A 6570-nucleotide genomic window follows, 5' to 3' on the forward strand; every position below is an offset into this window, starting at 1 on the left:
TACTTGATGAGGAGAATAACGGATTGTATTCTTCTAAAATTATTTTAAAATATCAATTTTTTTTTTTTTCAAATTAAATAGCTAAGATTTTGTTTTTGGAATAGGATCCTCTCCAATTCAATATTTACCATATTTGTTTGTATTTTAAAAGGAATAAATATCGATATTACTTGTTTATTTTAAAAATAATAATTGAGATTTGAAAAAATTTATATGATCAATGAGAATAATTTCAATTAGGTCATGCTGTAAATTGAGTGTTTTACACCCTCCAATAGAAAGACTCTGGTATTGGGGCTTCGATGTGGGTGGGGGGTTTGGTGGTGACCGGTGAGTTTTTTTTTTTTTTTTTTTTTGAAGAGGAAAACATTCCAGTCACATTCATTCAAAGATAATACGAGAGCATAAAGCTCTTACAATATAGAGCAAAAAGCTCTGAAGTAACCATAGCCGAAGCTACAAGGTTACAAAACATCGAAGATGACGTCAAAGATATAACCATCCCAATCTCAAACAAGATCCGCTAACCCATAACTAATATTCAGATATAACAACAGATCTGTTCCAGACAGACTCATTCCAATGCATAAGTAGTTCTTATTCCTCGACCTAGGAGTAGAAAACCCCCATGTCGAAACTCTTCCTCCTCGACCCGAAAGCCAGAATATAGATCTCATCCACAACCCAAGGGTTTGGACCATAAGCAAATACCTCACGGATCAACAAAAGAACAGAGACTTATTACAAGCAACAAAACAACATGAAAGCAAAAAAACCAAAAAACAGGAGTACACTAGGTGGATGACGACAACTGAAAGAAAGGCTAATCGCGGGCTTGCTGAAAATCGAAGCTGGCGTTGGAAGCGAATAGAGCCAGTGAAATGCGGTGGGGGGCACAATAACAGACCCGGCAATGGATGGTGGACGACAAAGCGAGCAAGAGGAGATCAGATGTGCACTTAAAAACTGGGGATAGTTTGAGTGAATCTCCCAAGAACAGAACCCACAAAGTGTGCCAAAAACAAACAAACAAACATAAAACAAAGACAAGCAAAGGGGAAAAAGAGGGGGAGGGAAGAGGCAGGGAGGGAAGGGGAAGTAAAACCAAGTAGGAAGAGGTCTCTAGGTAGCGCTCTCTGCTAGGAGAAGAAATCCTAGCAGAATTTTACCAAACGCTTGGTGACCGGTGGGTGTTGAGTTAGAATGAATGAAAAAATAAATATGATTGATTTGAATTAAAGATAGAGTGTTTTCATTTTCATTGTATTTGATTTTTTTTTCCCTAAGATGTCAAATTTCTATTTAATACTGTAAAAAAGATGTTTTAGACAACATTACGATAAAATGGACTCTATGAAATACATATGATTTCAAGATTTTTTATTTTTATTTTTATTTTTAAGTGGATTTCAAGAGAATATTGATCCTTGATCAAATATAACTTATCCACCATTGATAGAATATACAAAACGTGAGATAATGTGAATGATAACATTACGCTTGTTGTGTAGCCTACTCTCAAGCGTAATTCTATAAGTCTCTCTCTTATCTCTCAAAAAATGAGGTGACTTTTAAAATTACCATATGATCAAAATTCAATAGTGATCAATCACAATGTCAATGATGATTTTAAGAGTTACATCATCCTTACTAAATAAAATCTAAAAACACTCCAAGTGATTCTTATCGTCTAGTAGTGTGAAATGATCACCAAGTACTTTATCAACTTAATGCACACTAGATAGAGTATAAGGTGGTTGGTCACCTTCAACTGGTCTTTTAGGATAGACGAATCATTCTTTTTGGCAACTGAGGTGGTTTGGTTACCTTCAAGAGATGGTTTGGCGACAAAAATGATTGCCTTAAGCTTTTGAGAATGTACCACTGACCTTAGCCCAAATGCGACACCTCCGACTCGACTGTCATGCTTTCCGTCGCCACCAAGCTTGTCTTAAGCACCGCCATCCCCTTGCTCTCCTTGCTCAAGTGCAATTCCAACTCCACCACCAAGTGGTGCTCCAACTTCCCGATTTTTGACTCGGACCTCCACGAGTAGTGCATGCACAATTTCCTATATTTCTTTGAAGATGGGTGAGGACTCGGTGGTGGGATTGTTGTTCTTGGAACAGGATCCTCTCTAATCCATTATAGACAGGAAAATATCTAGTTCATAGCTAGAATTTCTTTTCAGAAATTCTATGGCCACAAATAGGACCCATATCCCACTAATAAAAATAATAATAAAATATTATTTTAAATTAAAAAACAAATTAATAAAAAATAAGAAAAGAAGCGGCATCGGCCAACTTCCATTTTTTGGTGCAAGTGTGGGTGGCTCTTGAGCCTCAATAGTCGGCCAAGTTACCTCATAGGCCATGTATTTCCACACAATTCCTATCTGACAAAGGGGCCAACAAGAACCGAAAATAACGCATTTCTGTTAGGGGCCAAGGGTGGCTGCCACCTAGGACCCTCGGGAGGTGGCTGAACCTTCACCTGATATTCCTTGGGAGGTGGTCGAACCACCTCCCAAGGCCAACACTTTTTTTTTTTTTTTTTACTGGGTCCCTAAGCTTCGAACACCTTTGGGGCCAGTGGGTGGCTTTTGGCCACCCCCTTAGCCTAGGGGGGGTGAGCCACCCCAAGGCTCCTTGGGGTTCGGCCCCGGACATGGGGTGGTTCGGCCACCCTTGGTCAGCCTCTTACCCAATGGGGTGGTCACCCCTATGGTGGCCCAATTCTTCTTTTTTAATTTTTTTATTAATTTAAAATAATATATTATTATTATTTTTATTAGTGAAAAATGTGTCCCATTTGTGACCATAAGATTTCTTTTAACTATGAACTGAATATTCTCCAGTCCATAATGGACTGGAGATGATCCTGTTCCGTTGTTCTTGGGGTGGTAGTTGAGGCGAGAGGTGAGAGATGAGACAAAGTAGGATGAAAAAGAGGGCTAAACTGATTAGGGGTGTAAACGAGCCGAGCTTGAACGAGCTTTCCTTATTTGGGCTCGGCTTGTTTAAATTTTACTTGAACTCGAGCTCTAGCCGAGCTTAAGGACGAGTCAAAAAATCGAGTTCGAGCTCATAATAAATCGAGCCGAGCCGAGTCAGTTCACGAGCTGGCTCTTATATCTAATTTAATTTATTTAATTTATTTTTTTGTTATAAATTTAAACTTCAAGTACTCTTAAACGGCTCAAGAAGCCAGCTTGCATATGAGCATTTGCTTAGTTTGGCTAGTGAAGTATGGAGCTCGAGTCAATACAACAAGGCACTTGGTTTCAAAGAGAAAGGATATGCTTCATTTTATATAAAATGATGCTATTAGAAAAAAAAAAAAAAAAAATCATCAATTTTTAATATTAATATGAGAAATTATGTGAATAATTACCAATTCGAGCCTTATACGAGCTGCTCACGAGCTTAGTCGAGTTGAGCCGAGCTAGCTTCATTTAATATTCGAGCCAGAATTCGTGTTCACGAAACGCTTCATTTAATATTCAAGCCAAGCTTATGCGAGCCGCGAGACACTTCGCTTCGCTCACTTAACAGTCCTAAAATTGATGATGTCATCACCAATCAAAGGGGTGGCAAACCACCCAGGCGGTGGTGAGAGGCTAGTAGTGGTGGTAAGAACTAATGACGTTGGTTGAGGTAAGAGAGAATTTTAAGATTTGACTAAACGTTGCAAAATCCAAATTGCAAAATTAGAGATATTACAGAGGATCTCAATCTATGAACAGTTGAACAGCATTCTAGGATTTTACACCCTGTCTCAATTCGTGAACACCCTTTCTTTGGCCTTGATATTAGGACAAGGTATGCCGACAAGGTAAAGACATATGATTGTAAAGGCATAAGATGTGACATATAATGATTGTAGTATTTCTTGTGTTAAGAAAACTTACATAATTTTCTCCAAAAATAGAGAAAAATATATATATTTTTGGTTGTCTAAATTGTTACTAGTTTAGATAATTATTGTAAGAAATTTTATATAAGATTCAATATTTTGAGTAGGTGACCTAACAATTTAAAATTTATTTAAATGAAACAATTTTATATAGTATACAGTAACGGAATTAGGGGGACCATGGCATGGCCTCTCCCAATTTATTAGAAAAAATATTTTAGGTAATAAAAAAAAAAATTATTTAAAGCCCCTTGGTCCGTGCCCAAAAAATTTTTTGGCCCCCCAATTCCTCAAAAAAAAAATAAAAAATTAGATAGTAATATATATATATATATATATATATATATATATAACCCATTGGCCCCTTCCTGCTCAACAAATTTTTTGGTCCACTCCCCCTCGCCTCTACTTTTCCTTCTCTTCATATACTTTGACCCTCCAATCAACCTTTCTGATTCCGTCCCTGCTCCTACAATAGCATAATTCCGTTCGGTTTATGCTGCATGTTATTTCCTTCTACGATGGTGTATTTGTTTAATTTCCGTAAGATTGGGAAATCTGAGATGCATATGATGAACAATGTCAATGATGAGGCAGAAGAAGGTTGGTTGGCTTGTTGACGAATTAATCATTGGCAGGTATATTCTAGGTAGCGCCAGAGGGAATACAATTATCTAAGAAGACGGGCCGACATAATCAAGTCGAATAAGATTTGCATCAATACACGTTCATTGCATTTCTCAATTTCTTATCTCTACAGCAGAAAAAAAAAAAAAAAAAAATTAATTAATTAATTAAAATTTATTTATTCTAATCCACTAAAACTTTTAAAAACGTTGTATAAAAAAGAATAATATTAAAATATTAATTGATAATTAAATTTACTGTTCCTATTAGAATGAACTTTTAAGATAAGTTGTTATTTAACAAAGAGTAACTCTACATATTACACAAGTGAAGCTAGAAAACGTTTATATCATTGAGATTTTTACTAGGGGTGAAAATTCGTGTTCGCGTGTTGAGTTCAAATCATGTCGAAACAAGTGTATAAGACTATATAAGTCAGCCATAATCCGACCCATTTAATTAAACCGATCAAATCCCTTAACCATAATCCTCTAATTTTGTATTGAGTTCGTGTCGAGTTCACATATTATGTCAAAAATTACCAGTCATTATGTCTCGTGTCGAGTTTAAATCGTGTCGAAGCAAGGTTACAAGATTATATAAGTCAATCATAACCTCACACATTTAATTAAACAAGTCAAATCCATCAACCCTAACCATTTATCATATCAAAAATTGTCTGATTGAAAGGCTAATAAGCAGTTAAGCACTATTACAACCGTACAATGAGAAGTGGTATAATATGAAAGCATTATTCCTTAGCAAAAGAAACTGCCTAAAGAAGCTTTTTGACCTCTAGGGCAATTGCATTGATCCTTCAAAAGGAAGCTTTTTTGACCTCTAAGGCAATTGCATAGATCCTTCCAAAGGGCCAACTCTAGCTTTTCATTTTCCCTTCGCTCTCATTTTTTTTTTCTTTTTGACCTTCTTTTACGTAGGATTCGTGACAATCTTCCACACGCCATTCTGGTTTTTTCTTCAACCCTAAATAGGTATTCATTTTTGGACCCCACAACTTCCTTTCTAATACGGCTAGGCCTCGAGTCACAATTAATGCCGTGTAAAGCCCGCGTCCCTTTCCCTCGTCCAAATCCTATAGTCACACTTTATTTTTTTGACTTAGAATATAAGTTAAATAATAATAATTATTTTTATTGACTTATATTTTTAAGATAATTACCGTTGATTTAACATGATATCAAAATAAAAGTCTTAAATTTAAACATTGTCTTCCCTATTCACTTTCTATTTCAATTAGCTATTTCATGTGTTTGGGCGAGGAGAGTGTTAGAATAATAATTAAGCGATTAAATATATAATTTTTTTTTAGTATAAGCTTTTGAGATAAGTTATGATTTAAACTATCTTTTCTTAGGGGTGGACAGATTAATTGTTTACCGCCTGCCACCGATCAACAAGCGACTTTCAGCGGTTGGCTGGCAGAATAAAAATAATGTCTCGACTTCGGTTCAGTTCCATACGCGGTAGAAATTGTTTTTCATTGGTTAACCGACAATTGATCGACTTAACCAGTTTTTCAATTGAATTTCGAATTTTACCTAGTAGGTGTCCTTATTGTTTTATTCTATTGATTTGTTGTTATCCTTTTAACCCGTGTTCCATAGATTTATTTTTTTCTTTTCATTTATAAAGTAAATGCTTTACTGTTTATGTAGTTATTACAAGGAAGTTGATAAATCTAAACATAAAAACTTGTAATCAATAATTAACCGAAAACCGAAACTATTCCTTATTAGTATGAAATCGGTTAATTAATCAACTTAACTGATTTTTACGGTTTAATAGCAAAAATGCCCCTACCGACATCGACCGAACCCATATTCATCCATAACTTATATATATATATATATATATATATATAAACCCATTTTACAACCCATTTTACAACATCTTTGAGATTTGCAGGGTACGTACCATGGATCTAGATCTAGGTATGAATGCTAGTAATAAGAGTAGCAAAGATGATAAGAACAAAAGTGCTGGAGATGACACACATTCGCAGTC

The sequence above is a fragment of the Corylus avellana genome, chromosome ca9, assembly GCF_901000735.1.
Source record: "Corylus avellana chromosome ca9, CavTom2PMs-1.0".
Classification (NCBI taxonomy): Eukaryota; Viridiplantae; Streptophyta; class Magnoliopsida; order Fagales; family Betulaceae; genus Corylus; species Corylus avellana.